Raw genomic sequence first — 14448 nt, 5'->3', positions numbered from 1 at the left:
CTTGATCGAAATACATTAATTACATTTTTAAAAAAACTAATTGCAAAAAATAAGGCCTAGGTTGAGTAAAAGTTCTAGCAGTTTCGCAACACTGCCGAAAAAAAAAGCCTGACGTCATAGAATGATTACATAAAGTTTAAAACGACGAAGTTAGCATTACTTTTCGTAAAGCTGAAAGAATAAACTTAGAGAAAATAATTTTTTATTATATGTATATAAGCGATCAACACCATAACTAAATACACGCATACAATGTTTATTTTTATCATTTCAGTAGCATTTACGGATTAAATTAAGAGTGTAAATTTGGAATAAACTTTCATATAATCATTAAACGGTATCTAAATAGTGGTACTTCTCAGCGGATTTTCTTTTATTTATTTAATTTATTTCATCGGTTAGTTCGTCACAATATTTCATTGAAGTCTCGCTCTCTCTTTACTGCGTTTGCTAAAGCAAGTTTTTACGCTATTTTTTTTCTACCAGTCTTCATGTCTCTTTGAATTTGTTGTTGTCTAATTTTTTTTATCGTAATGAGAGTACAGAAAAAAAAACAAGTTCTTTGAAAACACTGTTATGAGTATTTCTTTTCACAAAGGATAATAACAATATGTTTGTAATTTTTATTCACATACATGTTTCAAATGTTTCTTTATTGGGCATGGAAGCTATTCTAATAATCAGGGGAGAATTCTCCATGTTTGCAATGCTTGCTGGGCAAGCATTGCAAGAAGTAAGAGAAAGAAGTAATATTTATTTGTTAATAAATGCATGCATTTATAATATTCCATTTAGGCTTTTATTTTTGTAGACAGAAGACGTTTTTCGCTTGCTCGGCAATAATTGAGTATTCTGTCGTGTATCGAAGGCCGATGCTTGCTCGTCTAGTCGAAGCTACCGTGGCTTGCTCGTCTAGTCGAAGCTACCGTGGCTTGCTCGGTTGTAGGAGCTTCCAGGTCCTCGCTGCAGCACTGTGATTTCATTCGCGCCCATAGCCATTTCCCCTCCCTTCACGTCGTCTTAAACACACCATACGCAGTTAAAGTAGCTCTGTCCAGTGAGCTTCAGGCAGCCTTTACAAGTGTGCGTGTTACTTGGGAAAATTAAGTTACAACGAACTTTTTATGACGATGTTATTGACCAGTTAGTAAAGAAGACCCGTAGGGTAGAATTTGTATTCAAGTAGCTAAACTGAAAAAGATAGAATATCATTTGTAAAATAAATGTTGTATTTGTATGATTAAATGTACATAAATTTCTAAATATATAGTTTTAAATGGTCAGTAATTCATTATTCCGCTAATCAGACTTCAATCACACCTCTCACTCTCTGAATGATAACAAGAGCAAGCGTGAATTTCAAGACCAGCATTCGCCCCTGCTAACAAAACACATTCAGCAGCCAAAGTCATAAACTTTCATCTAATATGTGAGTGTTTTTTTCTCATTTCAGCCAACAAAACAAGAACTTCAAATCAATCCGTCCTCCACCTAGTGTTATAATTCTCTCTTACGATACAGTTCTCCAAACTTAGTAAAAATCCTGTATATAAGCGAAGGTGTGGTTTGTGATGGGTTGTATTGACAACTTCCGAGTTGTCAATACAACCCATCCGATTGTATTGACAACTCGGAAGTACTACTATAGTATTACTTGGAATATTTAACACAGAAATGTGGTATGGTTTGGATTAGGAGAGTCACTTATTTCCCAATACTTAGTTTTAACTTCCCCCCCACTACCTGAATAATAGCATTTCGGTGTTTAAGATATTTTGAAAGTGAAGTTGTATTAAAAACTAGAAGAAGAAATATATATCTTCTTCTTCAGATAGTCCAACCTCTAAGATTCTTTGCTGTACGTACCAACCTCTTCCATTCTTTTCTGTCTTGAGTTCTTTCATTCCACTTCTGGATTTCCATCTCAGATAAGTATTTTTGGATATTATACTCTCTAAAGCATCCGAGGTCTATCTCTGAAAAAAAAATATATAAGAACCTCCGCAGCTCAGTTGGTATAGACGAAGCTCTTTCTTCGGAAAGACCTGGATTCGATTTCCGTCCGTGACTAGAGAAACTTTTATCTGGTCTCTTTCGACGAAAGGTGAGTCAGCTGGTCTCATACGGGGAAAGGGGTTTCTTTTTCACCCAAAACTCGGGGTTTTCGTCCCCCAGAACAGGCAAACCGGCTTCGTGAACACACGCATCTACAGACATATAACACACCGGGAGGCATGGGGACTAACCACCTTATCTTCGAGTTACGGTCCAAGATTAGTTGGAAGGTCGTGGGCGCTTGTCTACCTGTTAGGATCACTGGTGATAATGATTTATATTGGCCTGAACTTAGAAGTCAGGCTATTCTTTTTAACCAGCCATTTATTAGCTGATTTTTTTAAAAATAATAATAATAAATAAATAAATAAAATTAGCTAACTGGTAATGTAAGAGTTGTGAAATTCCTTAAAGATCGGATAAAGAATGATGTATGGGACTGAAATTATGAATTCAATACAGAAAAGATTTTCTTTTGTTGTAAATTAAAATATATACATTAATTATATATATATATATATAAGTCAAAACTTTGGCTGCAATGAATGCCTAAGCTGGAGGATTTCTTCCTTAAATATATTCCACTTTTCATTATCAAGGATGGAACAAAATTCATTTGCTCCATTCTTAAATTTCTTAAGAGAATGGAAGTTTTACCTTAAATATTTTCTTACTTATATTCTTAGTGGCTACTTTTAATGCATAGAATTAAACAGGTTAGAAAGAATGCGTGCTTTGCATTATGGGATACTAAGGCAATTAATGTGAAGTCATTAGCCACTGTATACAAGTAGCTCAGTAGTGGAGATATGCCCAAACTTTGTTTGCTTACACTTGGATAAAGGATTAAACCAAGAATATAATTTCTTGGCATCTTTAATTTATTTTCTTATGTACATTTCTATTTTGTTTATTGTCACTGCTGCTGCTGTTCAAACGTAAACTGATTTCAGGTTCCAGATGCTCTATATTTAGTGTTCAGAGCTGAATAATGATACTGAAAAAACAAAATCTCGGGATATTTTGTTTACATCTCAAATACCTAATTAAAAATGAAAATTCCGATTTCTTTTTCATAGAAAACAAGAAGAATATAAATAATAAAGAAAATAGAATGAGGCTATTATCTTTTCAATACTGACAGAATGTTATTTCTATATTTCATTGAGACGGAGAGATTTATTTCGAATGCAACAAAACGCAACTTATACCTACTTACATAGATGGCGCTACTAAACAAGAGTACGATACACTAAGCTTGTCCTTTTGACTTATTTTCAATTTTTTTTTCAATTTTTTGTTATAAATAACAGTCACGTGTAGGAACGCAGAAGTCTGAATTATCACAAAACCTTGCTCTTTTCTGTGAACTGATAAAAATATCAAATATCTTGTCAAATTTAAAATCACATTTGCATTGTATCATTAACAAAAAAAAGAGAAACATCCTTCTTTATGGTAGTAAATGCATTTGAGGAAAAATTTGTATATACTTCTATGGTAAATTTTATGGTATCAGGACTAACTTTAACGATGTCTTGATAACTGAGGCAGATAATCTTTTTCAACTTACTCTTCTTATACATAACACTTGTTTCCACAGCACGCACAGACGATTTTTATCAGCTGCCATTTTTGTAACAACTGGAAACAATTGTTGTGAATTCGTGTACGACAATAACATGGTAACCGGATTTTAAGAGATGCTCTTCATCTGCTATCTGAAATTTCAATGACTAATTCTTGTATATCTTATCTTGGAACAAATGACTGGCTTCTTAGATTTTCTCTGTTAAAATTGTTCTATAATATTTTCAGTAAAGCTATAAATTAATATATGGAGGTTATCATGCACGTTCTTTAATAAGTATTGTATCAATTTGCTAGAAACTTTAGCTATCCCAAAGTATTCTTTTAATTCTGCAAAATCATTCTCTCTCTACTAAAATCAAACCACTTAAGGAACTAAACAATTTTAAGCACAATATTGAACACAAGTGCTTACGAAATAAAGTTGTCTTTACAGAAGTTCACAAACAGCAGGAGAATCTGAAATTTATCTCAGAACACGGTGTGGTTATAACACTTGTACCTCTGTAGCAGAAAGTGGGTAATGTGTAATCTTAAATGTGAGATGTCAGCTCCCCATTAGATGTTTATTCTGTAAACTGCATACACTAAAGACGTAATGCAAACCAGTGCTTTGTGACTGGACGAATTTGCATTATTCTAACATATCCTATAATAACGTCACTAAGCATCCACAAAGCAAATGGCTTACAGTAGTTACAAATTATTATATTGAAAATATTTACTTATATAGACAAGTATTATCAAACAGTGATTTCAATCTTAAAAATACTTCTGTTTAGCTTTACAAAGGAGGATTTGGAGGCAGATACTTCTATTGTAAACACACTAGTGATGAAGGTAAATAAAACATAACGAAGCTATTCAAGCATCGTTATGTTTCATTTATTTATTTATTATTTATATTTATTTTTTTTTGAGATGAGGCAAGTTGTTTTATTCTGATGTATCCTTTTTACTGTCTTCTTTAAAACGAGTAAACCCGGAAAAATAATTCTCTTGTATATATACTTTTTTCATCCTTTCCTAACATTATTAGTGATTTTTCAAATTTAATGCAAACCTGAAGCTCAACTACGACGATGGCAGACACTCTATAGAGAAAGATGTAATAAAAGTCGTCCCATGGTAGCGTGATTTTAATTAAGTGTCGTTAAATGTTTAGCTAATCAGACAAAAAAAGTTAGCGTAACATTTAAATGAAAGAAAAATTAAATAAATCATTGTACAAACTTTTTTGGTTAGACCTTCGTGACGCACTTCGTTAGATACACTAAAATAAATCATTTTATTGCAAGCTCATCATGTCCGCTCGCCATAATGCTGAAGTATGGAAACTTGACGGAAGAACATCTTTAAAAAGTTGCATTTTGTAATCGTATTCTTCTGTAGCATCATTTGATTATTACAACAATTGAAACTGTAGATCAGAAAAGCAAAACATTGTTTTGCTTTTCTGATCCACTGTTTTGATTATTTGCATTCTGGTGTGTAATGGTGAATCCAAGTCTCATCCATAGTAATAAATCGACGCACAAAATCAGTTTTATTCTTGTTAAAATGCTCCAATCACTGTTCATAGATATTCATGCGAGTGTGTTTTTGATCTGCTGTGAGCAAGCGAGGCACCTTCTTGCGCAAAGATTTTTCATTTGCAATTCTTCACTCAAAATACATCCTACACGTTCTTTTTAAATGCCTATAGTCTCAGCAATTTCCCGCACTTTGCCTCGCCGGTCATCCAATAACATATCGTGCACTTGATCAATGATTTCTGGTGTTGTCACACTTCTTGGATGTCCTTCACGTGGATCATCTTCAAAGCTGGTACGGCCACGTTTAAACTCGGCAGCCTTTTTCTTAATTGTCGAAAATGAAGGAGAAGAGTGCCCATAAAAGTTTATGAACTTCGAATGAATTTCGTTTGGCGATAAACCTTCTTTTACGAAGAATTTTATAACCGCACGATACTCAATTTTATCTATTTCAAGGGATACAGACAAGACTTTTGCTTCAGACAGCTGTATAAAACAAAGTACTTGAGAGAATGACTTGCGATTTCACATGGATGCTTAAGACAGATGTACCAACTTAGAAAAAAGAAATCTTGCCGATAGTTTGCCATCTATGGTCGAGGCCAAGAACTTTTCAGACCACCCAGGTATATATATATATATATATATATATATATATATATATAAACACAATGACATTTATTTGAAAAAACGCAACATGTTTCGTCAAGAATGACTTCATCAGGCGATAAGAACATAGAAAGATATTAAAAGACAATTATATATATATATATATATATATATATATATATATATATATATATATATATATATATATATATATATATATATATATATATATATATATATATATATATATATATATATATATATATATATAATTTCATTTATCGATATCGTGTAATTTAGACAGGAAAAATTACTGACCTGAAAGATATATTTATCGTAGCGGACGGCAATAAAGTTAGTGAATTTCCTTAATATTTTTGCATTGTCTCGATGCTAATCTATTAGCTTAAGAATTTTTCTTCATATTAAGATTTATTTTATTTTTAACTTTATAACTAAAGGAATAGCAGATTAATTTCAGAAATAAAATTTTTGTCTTAAAAATACTAATTTATTAGGAATTTTTTTATTGCTTATATAATACACATAATAATGTTTTATATTAATTAACTTCAAATGGAAACTGTGGAGTCATACAGTAGTACTATTGATCATGACTTGCATGGTTCTGTTCTTTAGGCATGATCTAACTAAATGTACCATTTTTCAGTGAGATATCGGCTGAGATAAGTTTATGTAGCAATCCAAAGTGCCATATTTTGTCAAATTCTTTGGATAGATCAAGAAAATCAGCTCCAGTGTATTCAAGCCAGTTGTAGATAGTGGAATATATTATATTACAATCAGCTACAACTGGTGTCAATACGCTGGAGCTGTTTTTCTTGATCTATCCAAAACATTTGACAAAATATGGCACTTCGGATTGCTACATAAACTTATCTCAGCCGGTATCTCACTGAAAATGGTACATCTAGTTAGATCATGTCTGCAAAACAGAACCATGCAAGTCAAGATCAATGGTACTACCTCATCCCAGCGCCATATATTGAACGGAGTACCGCAGGGATCCCTGCTGTCTCCATTGCTGTTCTCTATATGCATGTCAACATCCCGCACAACCCAGTGTCATCCATCTTGGCCCCATATGACGATGATACAGCATTATTAACCAGATCTCTCCGGCCACAGTTCATTACTAGAAAGCTTCAAGAAAACATTCTAAAGTTAGAGAAATGGTTCTTCAAATGGAGACTACAAGTGAATCCCCCAAGCAATTCTCTTCGATCGATATCTCCTGCAGGAGACGTCTTACTATTCAATACTAAAATTCCCTGGTAGACAGAAACAAAATACCTTGTTGTCGTGCTCGACAAATTATCTTTTAACTAACACATCAAGACTACGTGTGCAAAGGCATCTAAAGCCATCGCCCACATCTACTCCTTAATTAACAGGAACTGAAGCTAAACATCAGAATCAAATTGCTCTTATACCAGCTGACAATTCGTCCCATAATCACTTATGCTACTCCAGCCTGGAGCCATATCTCCAACACTAACTCTCCCAAGCTCCAGCGTGTACAAGACAAGTGCTTGCGAATGATTCTAAACGCCCCATGGTTCATCAGAAACAATCAACTTCATCGCGATACAAATATTCCTTATCTCTTCTCTTTCCTACAATCTTTAGCAACAAAGTTTTTCCTAAAAACGTCCATACAGTCCAACGATCTAGTTCAGCAAGCTGTAGCCTACAAGGCAACAGATATATTCATACATAAAAAACCAAAAGCCATTTTAACTTCCTGTGGCGATGCATAATCTCCATGCCCATTCAGGGCGAGCACACTGCTCATAAAATTTTACCCTCACTGTAGCCGTAACAGATAGCGGGGAATATGAAAAAGCATCTTGCTTCACCCCTAAAGACATTAATGTCAATTGTCAATTGCAGTATCAGAATTAGTTTTCAAATAGTTGCTTGAGAGTAATGCTAACGTGTGTGCCCAGTCAGTTGATCTAGGAAAGCATCAACTTGGTTAAATCTTTCACGATGAACGACGTTTCAATTTCAATATACATGGGTGATTTATTATTCAAAGTGCAGAATGAATCATTCCTGTTGCTAAAAAGGAAATACCAAAATAAAAAAGATTCATCTGCGGTCAGTAATTTTAAACTTTAATAGTTTTCGATAATTATGTTTTCTTTATATAATGGCCGTCGCTTACATGGGGATCATCTTCTAAATGGTCCCAAAACATTTCTTTTGTTATTTTTTTATTTATTTCTGAATAGTCTTTCAGATCTTGGAATTTTTTCCCAACAGTACAATGTGTGGTATAAGATGTACTGCAAACCATAAATGTTCTGTTTGAAAACGTCTATTTTTGACCATAGTAATATCAGATTTGTAATCCTTGAATATGATATCAAATCATGTGAATTACAACAGGATGAAATACAGTATCATAATATCGCTGATTCTTGTTAGAAAGGCAAAACACCTCCCCGTTTTTCGAAACGGAAAGATGTTCTTAACAAAGTGGCTATTCAGTGTACATGTAACTGTTCTTTTTATCGCTGCAGTTAACCTTAGTTATAACTGCAATCTTTGATTGGACCCTGAATTTCAAATACTTATCTACAAAACTCCAAGATCCTTTTATCAGTTTAATTTCTGGGAGTACAATTCAGCCGTTTTAATATATACAGTATATATACTGCTCGACAAAATTAACAAACTAGTCAGAAAATGTAGTATAATTCGTACAATTTGCGATGAAGAAGAGAAAAATTTGGATGGTGATGTATAATATGTACAATGAAAAAGGAGATAGCGAGAAATGTCGGGTAGTATAAGGAATTTTACATAGGCTGCATACGAATTACCAAAAATATCACATTATGGAAGTCAGCTTAATATAATCGAAAATATGGTTACATAACGTCAGTATGGTGTATGGTCCCTTCTAACGGCTAAACAGGCGTGACAGCTGTGGACCATGCTCAATAGAATAAGGGCCATACGATTATTTGGCAACAAACTTATTCTTCCATCAGAGCAGACTTTAGCTGACCAAGTAACAGAGGCGGCGTCTGCATGCAATACGACGTCCAAGGATATCCCACATGGGTTCGTGTTGGCCACAGCCATCGTTGGATATCTTCACTTTCAAGACATCCGCCACCATTTGAACTCTATGAGAAGAGGCATTGCCATGTATGAAAAGAAAATCTGTATCAGCCACATCCCCAAAGTCGCACATAAGGTTCGAGGATCCGTTGTCGGTAACTCAGCTCAGTTATAGTATCCTTATCTAAAGCTATCAAGAACATAAAGAAGGGCGTGGACGTTTATCGTTATTCCACCTCCACATGAAAACACTGCCTCCATCCTAAATATCCATTTCTCTTATAATGCGTGGAATGTGCCTCATTTCTCGTTCTTTTCAGATCAAATAGCTTTTGGAATCCGTTTCAAGGCTAAAGCAGGATTCATCAGAGAATGGAACCCAATTTTTCAGGGCTCCAAGACATATGTTGAGGGCACCAGTTTCGACGAGCTCTTTGGTAGTGCTTCGTAGATGAGATACAAACTACTGGCTTCCTTGTGTACAAGCCACTTGAATTGAATCTTCTTAACACAGTCCGGGTGGAAATGTTTTAACCCATGGCCTTAGTAATCTCAAGAGACAATGAGTGATAGAACAGCATCCTAAGGGGTTTGTCTCTCTCTCTCTCTCTCAGAGCCAGATAAGCGGTCTATTCTGGTTGACTTAACACTTCAGCGACCCTGAAGTTCTATTTTTGTAGCGGTCGCTGTCTCTTGAAACTGCATCCATGGTGAGGATTCATGGATTCAGAGATTCAGAAAGGTTCAGAAATTTGAAGAATTTCCGTTGGAGTTGACGAGACTGGTGATGTGGGTGATTGTGTCCTGCAGCACACGATTCTAGGAGATGTTATTTTGCTTGCTCCATCACAAATGTCCAAATTTAGCTATACATTTCCTTTCCTGGCATTTAATAATCTCCAACATTTACAAAAACAACCTCTAAATTGTTGAGCCCCTACGCAGATGTGAGAATGGCAATTCATTTGAAAATATCAACCGTGGTCCAAACTTAAAAAAATTACTTTGATTATTTAATAACAGCATGCAAAGTAGGCCAATTTTAACTATTTATATTCATAAATGAATCATATTCTCTAGAGAATAATAATAAACTCTTAAATGAGATATACGAGTGCAGCAATAAAAGTTGAATGCTATAAACAGATAACTTAATCTTAGATCTTGTCACGATAAACAGTTGAGTAAATGGAAAATTCTGCCTTCTGATAAATTACCGTATGTAATGTGTTTATTTATCTGTAAATTTACTTCTTTCGTGAGTTCTTGTATCTAAATTACAAAATAAAAGAATACAAGCACTCGTCTAAAAGAGAAAAACACGTATTCGATCTTTTATCCCATAACCCGATTTCTGCGACTCACACTAGCCTTTAGACTATCCAAGCATCGTTAATCTTCTTTGTGTTTTTACATTAAAAGGAAGTAAATCCGTAGAAATAAAACAAAGGAACGGATAAAATGTGCCATTTTAGGACAAAGAAAAGCCGTTCTTGCAATGTCAAATCAATTTCTAATCTTTGAATTTTTAACGGCTGCATTCTCCTGGAATCTAATGGATTCATCAATATTCACTCAGATATTGAACAAAAACTCTTTAGAATGTTTGGAGTAATTATCGTAAAAACAGAAAATTGCTAATTAGTGCGGAAGGTTTTTTTTTAAAAAATAAACCAATTTTGAATGGGTAGCTTCATTTTCTTTCTCCTCTATCTCTCTCTCTCTCTCTTTCTTTAATTAATAATCCTTGTCGTAATGTAGTTCAAGAGCTCACTGACCTCTTGGCCATAAGTGCTGAGTTTAGTTATATTGCTTTTATATATTATTCCATTTTTTATTTAAAGTGTAATTACAATCCACTTTTATTAAATAAAAGAAATAACCTAAATGTTATTAAGTAAATTAAATAGCCTATATTATAAGAAATGCCTCAAAATTATTTTGTCAATTTCAAAAATTCTTTATTCCATGCACAACACAATGACGCAGAGAATATTTGCAGGAAGAATATTTGCGAGAACAACAAACAAGAAAACAGCAATAGAGGAAGAACTATTGCTAATACGGAAAGTGAGAATTACAAAATAATTAATTATCCATACCAATGTGGGGAGAAATCATAAATAAAAACGAAAAAGAAACTTGGAAAATACATAGATTCACAAGAAAGGAGTCTAATGATAGTTATATCAGTCTATCATTGGACTCCTTTTATTGATTGATCTAATAAATGTTAGATAAATTGACATAAACTCAATTTATCTAACAAAAGATAGAGATCAGGTGTAATTGAAGTTCATATGTTAGTTCTGGGCATATATAAAGCAGACAGAAAGCGATTATTGCATTTATCGAAGGATATATTTACGAAGTTGTTTGCTGTTGTATATTGAGAACATGTCAAATGGTTTTTAGCAACACCTTATGAAATTAGCGAATTTATATAACTTTAAGAAAGAATTAGAAAACTGCTTTATCCAGAGAATAGGCTAATTAAAATTAATGTGTAATAATTATTTAATTAATTAGCACTGTCAAACATAGTGATGTTATGTATTTGTGTATGAATACACGATATAAAGACATGGAACATATCTCATAGTAGTTATATGCAGCTCAGCCCTACAAAGTAGAAATTAAAGACATTTGATTATGCGAAAGTCACGTGTTCTTGAGTTAGGAATGAATTCCCTAATGAATTTTCTTTGTCTGATGAAATCAAATCCCTATTTTGTTTAATCAAAGTCAATGTTTATATTTAGATATCAAACAGTTTAATAAATTGAGTTCAATGGTTTAATGCATATCTGTGTTGGCATTAAGTCAATGAAAACGTTTGAGTCATTTTATATCGCTCATAATATATTAATGTCTGAAAAATTGAAAATTTTACTGCATCAGTCTAAACATTTCATTATACGTGGGCTGTTCAATAAGTAATAAGACTAATTGTACTGTGGCGAAACCACTCATCACAATATTAATTTCTGTGGAATAAAGAAATGTTGCTGTCTGTATTAACAAAAGAGGTTGATAGATGGCGTATACGGGCTGATGTGCCAGAGTGTTACGTGACTAAACGCAAGTGCTCATCGGCGCGCCTACAAGGTGCGACCAGTCTTCGAAATGGAAGCGTCCTTGGAATAGCGTTATGCGATTAAATGTTGTGTGCGTTTGCAAAAATCTGCATCGGACACTTTTAATATGATACGCGAAGCTTTCCACGATGAAGCAATGTCGAGGGCAAGTGTTTTTCGCTGGCATAAAACTTTTAAGGAAGGAAGGCAAAATGTGGAAGATCTTGAACGTGAGGAAAAACCTTCAACGTCCATCACAGAGACAATGATCAACACAGCAGCGATTATCATCAAGCACGTCAAAAGGAAGCGTCCATTGCTGAAGAATGGCTTCTTATTGCACTACGATAATGCAAGGCCACATATTGCTGGTTGTGTAGTGGACGTTTTGCAGAAGAACAACACAGATATCCTACCATACCATTCATACAGTCCTGATCTCGCACCGTGCGATTTCTGGCTGTTTCCTCAGCTCAAGAAACCACTAAGAGGGCGCCATTTCGAAAGCAACAAAGCACGTGTAAAAGCTGCGGAGGCGGTTTTGAAAGCACTCTCAAAAAACGGACTCTCGCATGTGTTTAAGAAGTTGATGCAACGTTGGGACAAATGCATCGCGTCTCACAGTAGTTACTTCGAAAAAGACAATGTAAATGATGACGATTAAAGGTAATGTTTTCTTTATAAATATAGTCTTATTACTTATTGAATAGCCTACGTATTATAGAAAATAACTAGTATTCAGAAAGATTTAATCCATTCTGTCCAAGAAATCCACAAATAATAACCCTATATGATCATATGATATATCCGTGAGGATGACAAGCTGATAAAATGTTGTGGAAACTGTAAACTTTACTTATTCATTAAAGTATTTCGCATTACGTGATTAAATTTGTGAAATTCGTCGGTTTAAAAATACTGTATTGCGCTTAAAACGAACCATCATTAATCATTCCATTGACCGACGTTGCAAAATGGATGTCAAACGTCCTGTTATTATCTGAAACATCACAGCTTTCCCTATTAAAGGAAACTAGCAGCGTTTCTAACTTATATGGACCTCATCGTATAACATGAACGAAGTAATTATATATGATATAAATGCTCTAAACTCTTTCCAAACACAATCAAACACAGCATAGGCGAAATCTTAAAATTTTACCAATTTGATTTTAGTATACATAAAATAATCCCAATAAAAAATATTTTTATTTCGTCGATCAACTTAGTAAACGATACCGTAGAACACGCACGAGTACGAGCACAGGCATACCCCGATCATACGGGGTATGCCTATACTCGTTAGGGTCAGCATCGCCGTCGTAAAGCGAATTTCGTCGTATAGCGGATCAATGTCTTTTTTCTTTTCATCACCCCCTTATAGATGCATGTATTGGTTAGATGAGTTTTAAGTAATCATATATGTGTGTAAATGACATAAATAAAGTAAAGGAGAAAGTTATTATGTTGGCTTAAGGGAAACCGCCAACTAGTTTGGTCATCAATGTACACCATTAAAAGTTATTCCATTTCACCAATAAGATTGTTATGTTTACGGATAACTGTAATATGAACTAGTGTAGAACTTTTTATCCATCAAAAGCTTATCTTTGCTTCTAGTAAGTTTAACATGCTTTGCTTACAGTAAGTTTAACATGCAGCCTCTGTCAGTGTTCGTTACACCACCCTCATTAAATTTTATAATTTTAATCTTAGTATGTGATATAATAGGTTTACACGTCTTCTTTTCATTGGAGCTGAATTTTATCAGCCATTATTGACATCAACGAAATAAATAATAGTTATAAACAGATTATAATATAAACAGTTTAACAGAGAAATGCAGTGAGCAACGATGTCATAAACAAACGTTTACGAAAACTGTGCATTAGTTGATTCACCAAAGCGTCGTGTAACTAAAATCGTTGTATGAGAGAATCCAGCACCGTATAAATGGGCCTTGGTCACAATTGTAAGGCGTCGTATGAGTGCAAAGCAAAGCGTCGCAATGCGTGGTGTTATTGTACATATAAATAAATATTAGGTAGAGACCGACTACCCACCGATTTCCGAAAAAAACGTTAGGTCTGAAAGATCGGTGAAAATTATCTCTAGGAGAAAAAAAAGACGTTAACTGAGTATAATTTATAACACACACATAATAAGTGTTGGATTTAACCTCATACGACCGAAATATTTTTTATTGGTAGTTAAATGAAAATATTTTCAGTTGCTTCGGAAAATGAATGAACTTCGATTATTTTCTATAATTTTACAAATCCGTCGCGAAGATGGCGAATAAAACACAAGTGATCATGATCGTAAATCAAGCTTGTAAGTAACTTTTATACCCTCGTTCCTTGTAGTTTCCTGTTTAATTAAATAGCACTACATTTAATCACCATAAATAGTGAATGCAATTTGTTCGCACAGCTGCAATCTATAATCTCCTTTTAATTAACAAGAGGCAGACAATTCTTTCAAAC

The sequence above is a fragment of the Typopeltis vanoorti genome, chromosome 8 (assembly GCF_054136105.1).
Source record: "Typopeltis vanoorti isolate ZY-2024b chromosome 8, IOZ_Tvanoo_1.0, whole genome shotgun sequence".
Lineage (NCBI taxonomy): Eukaryota > Metazoa > Arthropoda > Arachnida > Uropygi > Thelyphonidae > Typopeltis > Typopeltis vanoorti.
This window is presented reverse-complemented; position numbering follows the sequence as displayed.